Source organism: Arachis ipaensis, chromosome B07 (assembly GCF_000816755.2).
Source record: "Arachis ipaensis cultivar K30076 chromosome B07, Araip1.1, whole genome shotgun sequence".
NCBI classification, from domain to species: domain Eukaryota; kingdom Viridiplantae; phylum Streptophyta; class Magnoliopsida; order Fabales; family Fabaceae; genus Arachis; species Arachis ipaensis.
This window is the reverse complement of record NC_029791.2, coordinates 84352690-84367924: the sequence shown is the minus strand read 5'-3', so window position 1 is coordinate 84367924 and position 15235 is coordinate 84352690.

Sequence of the window (15235 nt, the reverse complement as noted above, 5' to 3'; positions counted from 1 at the left end):
TAATTGCTCCCTTGGTTATGGTATCCTTGATTAGCACGTTCATAGTAGGAGCGATCATAAAAGTTATGGGTAGCCGCTAGAGTGTTATCTTCTTGGAGACTTGGACATTCATCCGTGTAGTGGGAGTAGCATGAGCAAATGCCACACACTTTTTGTGGGACCAATTGTTGGCATTGTTGGTTTTGAGGAGAGGATGAGTATTGTTGAGGTGGAGGTTGTTGTTGATTCACTTGGAGTTGCTTTAAGAGACTTGTCATCTCACACAAGGTCTTAGTAAGGGTAGTGGTCTCACCACTATAAGAAACTTTATTTACGGCCTTTGGGCGGTTAACTCTCTGTCTAGCATGTTGAGTGGACTCGGCCAAGTCAGTAATGAGTTGCCATGCCTCCTTTACTGTCCTATACTTTGACAAAGAATCGTTGCTTGAAGCATCCAACAAATTCTTATCTTGCTCCCTCATGCCTTAGCATGCATAGCTAAACAAGACTTGAGTGTCAATTATGTGGTTGGGACATGAATCAAAGAGTTTGCAAAACCGTTCCCAATATTCATATAAAGTTTCCATCTCGCCTTGTACAATACATGAGATCTCCTTCCTTAGCTTGTCTGTCATTTCTACGGGCATGAATTTATCAAGGAATTCTCTTTTAAGCAAGTTCCAATCGGACACAACCTCACTAGGTAAGGTATAGAACCACTCATTGGCTCTTCCCTCAAGAGAGAAAGGAAAAGCAAACAACCATATAGCCACTTCATCGGATCCTTCCCACCTAGTAGTCGAGTATACACCATGAAAGTCCTTGAGGTGTCTAATTGGATCTTGTGCGGGAAGTCCATGGAACTTTGGTAAGAGATTGATGAGAGCAGTCTTGAGTTCAAAGTTTGCACTCAAGTTGGGATGAAGCACATGTAGAGGTTGGAGAACAAAATCCGGTGCACCTGCTTCCTTGAGAGTAACTCTCCTTGGAGCGGCCATGTTGTCAAAACCTAGATCAAAAGAAGAACTATTAGTAGTATCAACGGAAGAGTAATTAGTGCCTTCGTTGGATGACGATGATATGGTCGGTGAATTGGTAAAAACCTTTTCACCTTCCTCAAAGGCTAACCGCCTCCGAACTTGCCTAATATAAAGCAAAGTTCTTTCAATTTCTGAATCAAATGGTGCTAAGCTCGGATTTGGTACTAAACGCGTCATACAATGAAGGAGATAAGAAGCTCATGACATCAATTAGTATCTAAGCTAAATCTATTCCTATGTAACAATCAACCAAACAATCACACTAACCAATAGAATGGTACACATAAGCAATTCTCCGGCAACGACACCATTTTGATGAACCGAATATTCTTAGGCCGGTTAGAATTTAGCAATGAATCCAATCGTGAGTATAGTCTAACCAACATGCAAATATTGCATCAAACAATTCTAAAATCTATGACCGAGAGTATTGATCCCGGGTCGTTCTCCCTAGGAATTGCTTTAGAATGCACATCTTTGATTAGGAAAACTTTTGTGGTTTTGAGAGTTGGTGCAAGAATTTAAGCTAGTAAAAGCAAACAACAATTACTTGAAATAAAGGCCTTGGCTAACGGTAAGTATTGGAAATTCCATCATTATAGTCTCCTTCAATTATGATAAGAATTGATTATTGCTTTACTTAGTTAACCCCCTAACAATGGAGGAAAGTCAAGCGAGAGTAACTAACATGAGTCACAAGTCCTAGTCTCACCCTAGGGAAGTCTAGCTTTAGTGCACTCCAAGTCAATTAGCAATTCTCAATTCATAATCTACAATTAATATCCACTATTCAAGTGTCTCCAATGACTCAACCCCTAAGCCAAGTAAGAGAAATCTACTCCATAGCTAGAGTTGTCATTGTCACAAATAATTGGTAGGCAATTATAGAAGACATGATGTAATTGAGAGAAGAAGATTGAATTAAAGCTATCTAATCCAAACAATCATCAACAATAGAGCAATTGAATGAAATTCCACAATTCATCAATCCAAATTCAAAGTAACAAAGTCAAACACATCTAGATATAAGAGATTGAATCAAAAGAACAACAATTAAGAGTATGAGAAGAGTAGATCTACACTTGTATCAAAACAAAAAGTCAATTAGCAATAGATCTCTCCAAGAGTTCAAAGGAAACTTGCAATAGAGGAAGTGAGAACCTAGAGAGAAGTTGGAGTTTCTCTCTCTAAAAATAAAATGTAACTAACTCTCTAAAAATATCTAGAATTATGACTAATTCTCCTAGCACTCTTAATCCTTGGTCTTCTTAAGCCTTTCCCTCCAAAATTCTGCTCCAAAACAGGGCATGAAACTCCTTGAAATCGATGGTCACGTATTTTGATTAAAAAATCACGTGCGTCTATCGACGCATACGCGGACGGCACGCGTACGCGTCCCTGGTGTCTTTTTCCGATCTGCGCGCAGGCGTATGGTGCGCGAGCGTCATAGGAAATATGGCCCAGCCATATAAGCGTGTCGGCTCCTCGCTCGGCTCCACTGCGCTGGATCTGGGTGTACACATCCACGCGTACGCGCACGGTGCGTGTGCGCATGCATGTGCAAACTTCAAATCTGTAATTTATTCCATGCTCCTTCCATTCATACATGCTGCCTTTACTCCTCTTAGCCATTTTTGCCCTGTAACTTCTGAAATCACTTAACAAACGGATCAAGGCATCGAATGGTAATAGAAGAGGATTACAATATATCAATTTTAATGCAAAAGAAGCATATTTTCATCTATGAGGGAAAATGGGGAAAGAAAAACAAAATCATGCAATTTTATATGAATAAGTGTGGAAGATCATTGACAAAGCCCCTTAAATCTATGCATGATAAACCCTAAAAATAGGGATTATCAAGTCACAACAGTAAAGAATGAGCATGGAGAGCTCTTGACTACTAGAGTGCAGAATTCATGGAGGGTTTGCATTGACTATAGGCGTCTCAACCAAGCTAGTCGCAAGGATCACTACCCCTTGCCATTTGTTGATCAGATGCTCGATTGCCTATCAGGTAAATCTCATTATTGCTTTTTAGATGGTTATACAGGTTACTTTTAAATTCATATAGCTCCTGAAGATCAGGAAAAGACCACTTGTACATGTCCCTTTGGAACGTATGCATACAAAAGGATGCCTTTTGGCTTATGTAATGCACCAGCTACTTTCCAAAGATGCATGATGAGTATCTTTTCAGATCTTATTGAGAACTGTGTGGAAGTATTTATGGATGATTTTAGCATTTATGGCGATTCATTTGACCTTTGCTTGGATAGTTTAGCTAGAGTATTAAACAGGTGTGTTAGTTTAAACCTTGTATTGAATTTTGAAAAATGTCACTTTATGGTAAGACAAGGGAATGTTCTAGGACACATTGTCTCTAAAACTGGTATTTCAGTACATCCAGCAAAGGTAGATGTCATTTCTAGTTTACCTTACCCCTCCTCCGTGAGGGAAGTCCGTTTGTTCCTAGGCCATGCAGGTTTTTACAGGATATTCATTAAGGACTTCAGTAAGGTAGCATTACCTTTATCCAGACTGCTACAGAAAGATATTGAGTTCGAGATCAGTGAGGATTCTATGCAAGCGTTTGATAAACTAAAGATCACCCTGACTCAAGCTACGATTGTGAGATGACTAGACTAGAGCCAGTAATTCGAAATTATGTGTGATGCCTCCAACCATGCAGTAAGAGCGGCACTGGCTCAGCACGAAGGTAACGATCCTTTTGTAATTGCTTATGTGTCTAAAACCTTAGACGCTGCTCAGTCTAATTACACTACTACTGAAAAAGAGCTTCTTGCTATTGTTTTTGCTCTGGATAAATTCCGAGCCTATTTACTTAGTACTAAGGTAGTAGTGTACTCGGACCATGCAGCTCTAAAATATTTATTAGCTAAAAAAGAGTCCAAACCAAGGTTGATACATTGGATACTGCTGCTGCAAGAATTTGATTTAGAAATTAAGGATAGGAGTGGTAACCAGAATTTAGTGGAAAACCACTTGAGTTGCCTTGAGCACATTAAGGATGACTCCACTCCTATAAATGATGCTTTTCCATTTGATAGCTTGCATGCAGTATCTGAAGTAGTTCATTGGTATGCACCTGTAGCTAATTATCTAGTTAGCCATACTTTCCCTCCAAATTTTACTAAGCATCAAAGGGACAAGCTGAAAAGCGAGTCTAAATATTATATATGGGATGACCCATATCTATGGAGGTGTGGTGCTGACCAGGTAATTAGAAAGTGTGTGCCTCAAACAGAATTCCAGTCCATTTTAGAGGCTTGCCACTCTTCTGAGAGTGGAAGACATTTTGGCCCTCAAAGAACAGCTAGAAAAATCTTAGACTGTGGATTTTGGTGGCCTACTCTTTTTAAAGATGCTGCTGAATTTTGTAAATCTTGTTCTCCATGCCAAAGATTTGGTAATATATCCAAGAGGGATGAGATGCCTCAACAGATTATGCTTTTCTGTGAAATTTTTTATGTTTGGGGCATTGACTTCATGTGTCCATTTCCAAACTCTAATGGTTACCTTTATATACTGTTAGCCGTAGATTATGTTTCTAAATGGGTGGAAGCAATTTCTACCCGTACTGATGATGCTAACACTATTGTTTCCTTTGTTAGAAACCATATTATTTGTCACTTTGGATCACCACGAGAAAACGTGAGTGATCAAGGCACTCACTTTTGTAACAGGAGACTGACAGGATTACTGAAGAAGCATGGGATTGTTCATAAAGTTGCAACAGCTTATCATCCCCAAACCAATGGACAAGCAGAAGTGTCTAACAGGGAGATTAAACGTATTCTGGAGAAGATAGTAAAGCCTCATAGGAAAGACTGGAGTGCCAGGCTACAAGATGCACTCTAGGCATATAGAATATCGTATAAGACACCCATTGGGATGAGCCCCTTCCGCTTGGTATACGAAAAGGCTTGCCACCTTCCAGTATAGGTGGAACACAAGGCTTTCTGGGCTGTAAGGGAATGCAATGTGAATTTTGACGAAGCTGGTGCTGAAAGAAAGCTGCAACTAGCAGAATTGGAGAATCTTCGCCTAGAAGCATATGACAACTCTAGACGATACAAAGAGAAGATGAAGGTTGTCCATGACAAGCACATAAAAAGGAGAGAGTTCAGACCATGGGAGTTAGTTCTTCTTTATAACTCCAGACTGAGGCTTATGCCAGGCAAACTAAGATCAAGATGGGAAGGCCCCTACAGAGTAGAAAAGGCAGAGCCATACGGAGTTTTTCACCTGCGTCATCCTTCAAGCTCTAAATTCATGAAGGACAATGGACATCGCCTAAAGCTTTATCATGGTGAAAAGATGAAGGATCACAAGAGCTAGAGGTTTTCCTCTTGGAAGACCCACCAACAGAAGCAGAATGAGCCTGAAGACCGTCCAACTTAAGGACATAAAAGCAAAGTGCTAGGTGGGAGACAACCCACCATGGTATGATCATTCCGTTTCAGTCTTAGTTTTATTTTACTTTATTCTATTTTTGTTTTTGTTAATGACTCTTCTCATAATCTCTGCATATAGCTGCATATAGCCTGCATTTGCATTCTACATATATATATAAAAAAAAAAGGGGGCACGCGACGCGCAAGCGTCGCTAACACGTCCGCGTCATAGGTGCTTTCGCAACAAGAAGAAAAAAAGAAGAGAGTTACGTGGGAAAGTGGCTGAAGGCATGCCTAAGGCACAAAACACGCCCACGCATACGCGTCCCTAACGCGTCTGCGTCAAATTGCAAAATAGCCTTCCACGCGAGCGCGTCACCCACGCGCACACGTTACCCTGCAAACTCGACGTAAATGGGTATATGGCAGAGAGTTATGATGGAGTGGGGCTGGAATGGTGTTGGAAGCACAAGCCCTACCATGCGAACGCGTGCCCCACGCGGCCGCGTCGTTTTTCAAAATATGGCCATTCACGCGCACGCGTCACCCACGCGCACGCGTCACCCAAAATTTTGACAATGTACGTATAAAACAGAGAGTTGTGCGTACGCGAGGCTGCACTCACGCCAATAGAACAAATCATGTCACACGTGCGCGTGACCCACGCGTCCGCGTCACCTGAAATTATCACAAACCACGCAAACGCATGCCCCATGCGTCCGCGTCACATGCGACGCACAGCTTATCCAGATCAGCGCCAGATATCTTATCTTTTCTTCCCCAAATCCAAATCTTTTCTTTCCCCTTCTTATTTCTTTCTTCTCCCTTCTCCCTTCTTTATTCCTTCTTACTTTTTTTTACCTTTCCCCCTTATTTTTCACATCCATTATCAAGGTTCTTTTCTTTCTTTCTTCACTTTTCCCTTTTCCATTATTTTTATTTATGTTTTATTTCTTCTTTTTTTTTCTTTTTACTTTCATTATCTATATTTTCTTTTTCTTTTTTTTTTCTTTTTATTCCTTTAACTGGTGTTAGAAATTTAATTGGATGATTGTTTTCTTCTATATTTTGCATGTGAGTATATTAAGGAATTGTTTGACAATTAATATTAGTTCTTAAAGGGTTGTTTGCATGTTCAGTTTAATACTTTCCATAACATCTTTATCATGCATGCTATGTGTTTGTGAAAAAGCCCGTATGGCATTCCACATTATTTTAAATTATTCTATTCTACTACTCTAAATTCCTGTTATTTTTCACAAAACCCTTTCTATATTTTATTGATTAAATATAATTGTCAATACAAACAGATTGTTAGTTTGAAAGAGTTGATAATCAAACTTGGACATTTAATGCTTGATCTATGCTACTCATGCCTTTGCCGGCATGCTAATAAACATCTTTCATCTACTTTCCATCACATGCACTTGCTATATTTCCATTGATGAACTTTTCACATGTAGTCATGACCATGTGTTAACGACATCCTTCTTTACCGTGCATTGATTATCACCTATACCATCCTCTTCCTTACTCGAACCCTTACCTTTCCATGTACTTACTTTTTCCCTTTTCAGGATGGCTACCAAGAAGGGTAAAGAGAAAGCTACTTCCAAATAACCGGCGAGGAAAGGAACAAAAAGAGAACTAGTGGCAGAGCCATCTTCAACAGCAGTAAAGCCCTCAACAAAGCAAATCAAGAGAATCATCAAGGTCGATGAAAAAAAGAAAGCTTTTCCAGTAAAGAACACTGCGCGGTTCACTAACCGCTACTGAGAGCAGATGTTCCCCATCCTGGCCGAGAGGAATTATAACAATGATCACATTCTCACTCTTCCGACCCACATTATTGAATTTGATGAGCCCCGCATTGAGCGAAGACAATGGGGATTCCTACGGAGACAGCCACGGCAGGTTAACCTCTCATGGGTAGTTGAATTCTACTCCAATTTTCACATGCCAACCATTACGTCTATCTATGTCCGTCAGAAGCAGGTTCCCATAACTGAAGAGGCCATTCAAAGAGCCCTAGATCTTCTCCCTGCACTAGAAGGATTGGACGCATTCCAAAAAGCCTCATTCAAGTACCAGACATATCAATTTGACTAGGACGCCGTTCTCAGAGTTATAGCATAACCTGGCAACAGATGGATCTATGGATACCATCGATCTCGACCTAAGAGCATATTGGCTTCAGCACTCACCTTGGATGCTCGAGTATGGGCACAGATTATGTCCCATTACGTCCTTCCGAGCACTCACGAGTCCTCCTTCACTGCATACATGCCTGTTCTACTCTGGTGTATCCTTACAGACCAGCACCTCAATTTACCAAGACACATTCGGCAAGCTATGGGACACGTATAGATTGCGGGCAACCTACCTTTTCCCGTCTTAGTTTCAGATCTAGTCTCAGCAGTCGGAGTATCCTACAGAGCTGGGAACACTGATAAACCCATATTTTATGATGTATATTGTGCTCAATATAAGTGATTTATTCAACCCTTCACCCACTTATTCATGTAAATTGCATGGTTTTACTTTCCCTTCCTTGTTATGTGATATATGTGAAATACATGTTTCCTATGCTTTAAAGATAATTATTTTAATCACCCTTTATTACCATTCGATGCCGTGATTTGTGTGTTGAGTAGTTTTAGATCTTTTAAGGCAAGAATGACTTAAAAGATGGAAAGAAAACATACAAAAATGGAAGGAAAGCACAAAATGGAGTTTTTGAAGAAACTGGCAGCGACGTGAATGCATGGACGACGCGGCCGCATGCCTAGCGTGAAAAGGCAGGGATGCGAACGTGTGACTGACGCAGACGCACGCCTTAAACAGAACACAGATGACGCGGACGCATGACCGAAGCGAATGTGTGATAAGGAAAACTCCAGATGACGCGACCGTGTGACCCACGCGGACGCGTGACAGATGCCACGCACCAGAAATTATAGAAAACGCTCCCAGTGATTTCTGAAGCCCTTTTCGGCCTAGATCCAAGTACAGAAAGCATAGATTAGAGGTTATAAAGTGGGGGAATGCATCCATTCAGAAGAGGCCTTCAATTATTCACTTTTCATAGTTTAGATGTAGTTTTTAGAAAGAGAGGTTCTCTCCTCTCTCTTAGGTTTTAGGATTAGGATTTCTCTTAAAGGATTTAGAATTTCAACTCTTCATCAGGTTCAATATTTTTTTACTTTATATTTCTCTTTTACTTTCAAACACTATAATGCTCTCATTTAATTACTTATGTTGCCAAATTGATTTATGAACTCTTTATGTTTAGATTGATTTTCTCTTATTAATACAATTGAGTTATTCCAGATTTATAATTCTTATTTAGCTTTTCATATCCTTGGCTTTAATTGATTAACTGGAAATCCTTGAGTTATTAAACTTATCGTGATTGACTGTTATGTTTGCTAATTGAATTGAATTCCACTAACTCTAGTCTTTCCTTAGGAGTTGGCTAGGACTTGGGAAATCTAACTAATTAGTTCACTTAACTTTCTCTTGCTTTCGTAAGGGTTAACTAAGTGGGATTAACTTCAATTCTCATAAGAATAACTAGGGTAGGACTTCTGAATTTTCATACCTTGCCAAGAGTTTATTTTATAGTTATTCATTTATTTTACTTGTCATTTAAATTAATTGTTCCTTACTTTCAAAACCCCCAATTTACAAAATTCATAACCAATAATAAGAACATACCTCCCTGCAGTTCCTTGAGAAGATGACCCGAGGTTTGAATACTTCGATTATCAATTTTTAAGAGATTTGTTACTTGTGACAACCAAAACGTTTGTAAGAAAGGACTTTTGTTGGTTTAGAATCTATACTTGCAACGGGAATTTATTCTAAATTCTAGACCACGCAAAATTTCTCTCTTCAAAATGGCGCCGTTGCCGGGGAGCTGCAAACGTGTGCCTTATTAGTGGTTATTGTAAATATTTTTCTTTTACTTGTTTATTTATTTTCGCTCTTCTCTTTTATTTCTATTTAGTTACTATGAACTCTCACCCCTCTCGCTTTGAGTTTGGTTCTAAATTTGTTGAAGGGAGTAGAAGCTATAACAGGAATATGCATCAAGGTCTGAGCAATCAAAGATGGATGGAGCCAAGAGGATCTGATCAGCCCTTTCGGCAACAACACCTTCCAAGATATCATGGACAAAGACCATTCTACAATGCATACCAAGCTGATAGATATGGTGGACCTCCTGATAGTCACCAACAAGCCATAAACCACCCTCTCAACATAACTTCGAACCACCACACTCACAAGCTCCTTTTCACCATTCACCACCGTATGATCCTTATTTACCCCAATTCTAATCCAATTACTCCCAAACACCACCACTTCCCTATGTACCATGTCCATATCCATCACCTCAAGAATCACAGGCTCGCCTCAAGGAAACAGTAGATCAACATCATACAACCCTTCATCAGCTAGAGCAAGCAATATATCAATTATCTTTCAAACATTTAGACACTCAATGAACTCCAATAGTTTCATGTGGAGAATCTAATGACGAACATAGCATGAAAGAGACACTAGAAACCCCAGTGGGCAGTAATGAGCATAACTTTGTTCTGTAACAATTGGAGGAAGCTCAAATTATCCAAGAAGAAGAAGTACTGGTTGAAGATTTAGGAGATGCTGAACCTCCATGGGAATCCAGAGTTGTGAAAAATTCCGTCAATGACGTTACAATTGATGTTAAGGAGGATAGTGTACAACCCCCAAAGCAGGTATTTTATGACGAACTAGACGGAATAACCCAAGACGCAAGTTTCCTTGATGATGATAGTCACAAGTCAAGTTCTCCTAGTAATGAACTTACATCTGCAACTGAATTCTCCAAGATTGAAGAATCTTCCCCAAGTGAATACGAAGGTGATGCGGAGGTAGATTTCTCTCAACCTCCAGCTTATGACTTGAGTGATGAGGAAGACATCGTAGATTTTGATCAGGACACAGTTGCAGTTGAAGACTCTTATAACAAAGTGGAGGAATTCACAGAAGAATACAAGGGAGTAGAGCTTACAGAACCACTGGAAACACCTATCCCAAGGCCATTACCACCTAATACAAGCTTCAGGTGGGTACAATCCTTAACCTTTATCTTTAATTTTCCACTTTGTAACGACCCAATTTCTGGTACGTCATGATCATACTAGAAACTGAGCGCTACCAACTTGTCTACCTAATTATTATCTATTATTTATTATATGAGCCTGATTCGTTGTTAAAAGAATAGTTATTTTACGAGGTACTTTTTAAAAAAAAAACATTTGGATTAACAAACAGTATCATTCATAATCAATTCACAACTAATAATATATAAAACAATTATAAACAACCACACATAAATACATCACAAGCAGTTGACAACATTCGGTGATTAAGCCTTTATTAGAATATAGACTGTTAGTTAGAACACCCCTAGACATAGCTAGATAATAACTATATACATATATACATACAACATCCCAGGTCCTGACCTGTTCAAGAGGTCCCTAAGCTGGCACCTAGGCTAGCCTAGACTCTATACTCACTTAGTCCCTCTAAACTTTTCAAGCGAGGGAAAATACGTTCTAAGTCTTCAAAACTCAAGTCAGGTGGATCGTCATCAAAAGGTAGAACATCATCTGCTACTCCTCTGCGCGTTCAGACTTTTCCACAGGACGTCTCTCTGGTACCTCATGCTTCCATCTGAAGGGGGAAGGGAGAGAGAAGGGGTAAGAACTTGGAACTTCTTAGTAGGGTCGGGGTTATTAGTTAAGTTCATTAATTCCGTGTTGTTTAGCAGATAAATAGCATAATACCGAGAAGCAGTAGACAGAAGAAACAGATAAATAGAGAAAATAGAAAGCAAAACACAAACAAAAGAATACAAGAAAACAAAATACAGACACAGAGAATAGAATGAAAACAAAGAAGGCATACATTCTAACAACAATCATAACAGAGGAAATGCGCAACCAAATATGATGCATGTCTAGCCCTAGTGCAGGTAATGAGCTCATCTGTCGGTTACATACCCGCTCCTGACGTTACCCAGCAACCTCTGTCTAGATAAGGCTTTCCTGTTGGCAATATCCACTGCAAGCAACCTTTGTCTTGCAGGGTATCCACTGCAAGCAACCTTTGTCTTGCAGGGTGGCACTTATTAGCCGATATACGCCCAACAGACTCACTATAAGCAACCTCTGTCTTACAGGAGCAAACTCATCTCGATACCTCTGTAAGCAACCTCTGTCTTACAGCAAAGCATTATAGCAAGGTATCCCAGGAAAGCGTTCTCAGTGGTCGTACCACCATCTATCTAACTGCCTCTCTGTAGCAGATTCTTACATAATCATTCTCATTATCATCATTCATTAACATTCTCATTATTCATCATCACTTTCACATTCTTATGCAGTACTTCTTTCTTTCTCTGTTTAATCATGCTATACAAACTCTACAGCTTTTACTTTTACAACATCTTAATTCAAACCATTTCTCTATCACATTACTCTTTTCTCTTTGTCTTTTTACTTTGCTCTGATTACTCTTTTCTCTGTATCCCTTTATTCTGCTCTAGTTACTCTATTCTCTGTGTTTCTTTACTCTGCTCTGATTTCTCTGTTTAACGTATGTATTTAAAGCTTATGTAAATTTCGGTATGAATAGTTAGTCTGTCCCAAGTATAGGTTCCTTAAGTCTATACTGAAACAGTTTAACTTTTCATATAATACCTAACCTTATTCGCAATTCCAGGACTAACTATGTTGCCCTAGTTCGTTCACTAGTCTCTGTCTGTTTTTCTGTTATTAAAACTTTACAGACTTTTTCTTCGATTTTTATCTTTTCTTCAACTTTTTATCTTTTCTTTATCTTTGCCTCACTAATATGTTTTTCCACTCCCTAAGTGTTTTATGAAAGTAATTATGAGATTCTGTGCTTAAAGTTGTCTTTCTAAAGCTTTTACAGAAAACTGCCTTTTCTGCATTATTTTATTATTTTTTTTAAAATATTATTTTTAATTAAATATTATTATTTAATATTTTATTATTTTTTTATTATTTTATCATTAAATTTTTGAAAATTAACTTACTTTTACTTTTAACCTTTAAAATTCACTTTTTACCACCTGTAACTTTTAATATTTCTACTTTTACCACCCTAACTTTTAGAAATTACCAAATAACCCCCCAAACACCAAATTAATTACTTCCTTGCCCTTTTATGAATCAAAAAGGTGTTCTTCATTGTTCTTCATCACACTCAAAGTGTTCTTCATGTTCTTCATAAATTCTTCAGATTCCTTCTCTGTTTTTACCCGTTTTTCAGTCTTTTCAGCAACCGATTTTTACTATAATTCATAATAAATTAGCAGCCACTAAAATCCCATCTTTTCTACATGATTTCAACACAAATTGAAACTCAATTTAAGCTTAGGGTTTTGTTTTTCCAGCTTCCCAAGAACATGAACTTTAAAGCATGAATTTCATCAAATTTATTTCACCAAAATTTCACCAAGAATCAATCATATATGCAACCAATTTTTAGCACAGCCAAATCATACAACATTCACACAACTCAAACACAAATAATCAAGATTAATTTCGTGACACCCTACTTGGTTTTTCTGCTCCTAATTCGGTTAAACTTTCAGGTGGTCCTTAAGCACTTTTTCCTCCTAAATCACATCAAGACAACATATATTTAACCATGTTTCCTTGAAACCGAATCAAAAGAGAGATGGTGCAGCCAACTCACCTTGATTCCAACCTTGATAAGTCATATGATCATGTAGAGAAAGAAGAGAGGATCATTTTGGTTGGATTGGAATTTTGATTTGAGTTTTAGTTCAGCAGAAATCAAGCTTTGAAGATTTGGAACTAAGAACTTTTCTCTCTTTTTCTCTCTACCTATTTTGGGCCACAAAGTGAAAATGAGCCAGCCTTGAGGGTTTTGGGGGTGTAGGGTGAGCTATGATTGGTTGGCTTGGAGGTGGGTTGAAATAATATTAAAATATCTCAGGTGTATAACTACTAAAACTAGATGTATCGGAACACTTGTAAAAACATCTCTAAAAATTATTTTCTGAGCTACTAGCATAAATGACACTAGTAACAAATTTATTATCAGAATAAAACATGTATGATGAGGCCTTAGCATTGCTAAAGTCATCAGAGAGTGCTGGTGCTAAGCTACACCAGTAAATTGTGAACCCGGTTAAACCGGTTTTCTGTTTTTAACTAAAACAGACCAGGTAACCTTATAATATCATTCAAGAAGCTTCTAATACTAATATAATGATAATATCATCCTATTATCTCTCTTCTCTCATAAATCGGGTCCGGTTTGTCAAACTGAGACTATTTACAAAAAACCGAATCAAAACTCCTAACCGATATGGTTCAAAAACTAGGTTCTTCGTGACTGCGTTATTGAGCTTGCCTCATAAAAGGTTCTATCTTAAAGATGACATAATGACAATGAGGATTGAGATACTTGATGATATATCAGAGGTGTTCCCTTTACTGATCTTTTGGCGAAATCCGTGCCTTCGAAAAAGATCTCGCATACTCGAAAATCAGGGTTGTTACACACTTGAATATGGTTTGCTTGAAACAGATGGCCAGCTTAGAGCTCTCTGTGGCTTTAAGAGTAAAAGGAAAATGGCTCGTACTCAGAGCTGGTGCGCAAGGTTCAATAAGGTTCCACGCTTCAATTCGAAGTGCATGGATTGGTACCAAGTTCAATTGAATGGATCTCGGAAGATGTTTGGTCATCTTGGTGAGAATACAATTACTAAACCGCCCGGATCAAAGAATATAGATCAAGACAAAGGCGGATTTAAAAGCAAAGTTAGGGATCCTGGAATCTATTCTGACATTCGTCACCCCGGAAGCCTGAGAATCTGTTTGAAGCTGCTCAGAAGCTTTACATGCCTAGTTTGGGACCCCGGAGGCTGCTGGCATTCCAAACATTGGTGGAGATTTCTGGATGAATTTAAGCATAACCACCATAACAAGAAGCTCATCAAATGTCCAACTTAAGGACTTTAACTAAAAGTGCTAGGTGGGAGACAACCCACCATGGTATGGTCGTTTCTTTTTCAATTTTTATTTCGCACTGTTTGATTTTATGTATTGAACCTGGATGTTATTCATAGCATTTGCATTAGCATTGCATACTGCATAGTTTCATATCTGCATACAAAAAAATAAAAAAGTAGTGTGTGCGACGTGACCGCGTTGCTCACACGTTCGCGTCAACCACGCGAACGTGTGATCTGGAAATCGGCATAAAATCAAAACGTGTGATCTGGAAATCGGCATAGAAATCTGGGCTGGAATCGTGCGGCTGCTGTACATTTAGCACAAAACGGCCCACTCGTTCGTGTCCATTACGCGAATGCGTCACGTACAAAATACCTATCCCACGCGAAAGCGTGAGCGACGCGTTCGCGTCGCGTGGATTGCACAACACCCTAAATAGAGACAGAGAGTTGCGCCGAAACGATGCTGGAATTGTGTGTAGCACAATTTCCAGCGACGCGGTCGCATGCCTCAAGCAACCACGTCATTCATCCTTTTACCCATTCCATGTGATCGCATCAACCACTGACCGCGTCAACCCCATTTCCCCTAGCAACGCGATCGCGTGCCCCACTCGTTCGCATGGATTCAAATTCATTAACCCCCAGTGACGCGAAACCCTATCCCCATCGCGCCACCACTCTCCTTCCCCAACCCCCTCTGTTCTCTCTCCCTCCTTCCTCTGTACCCATCG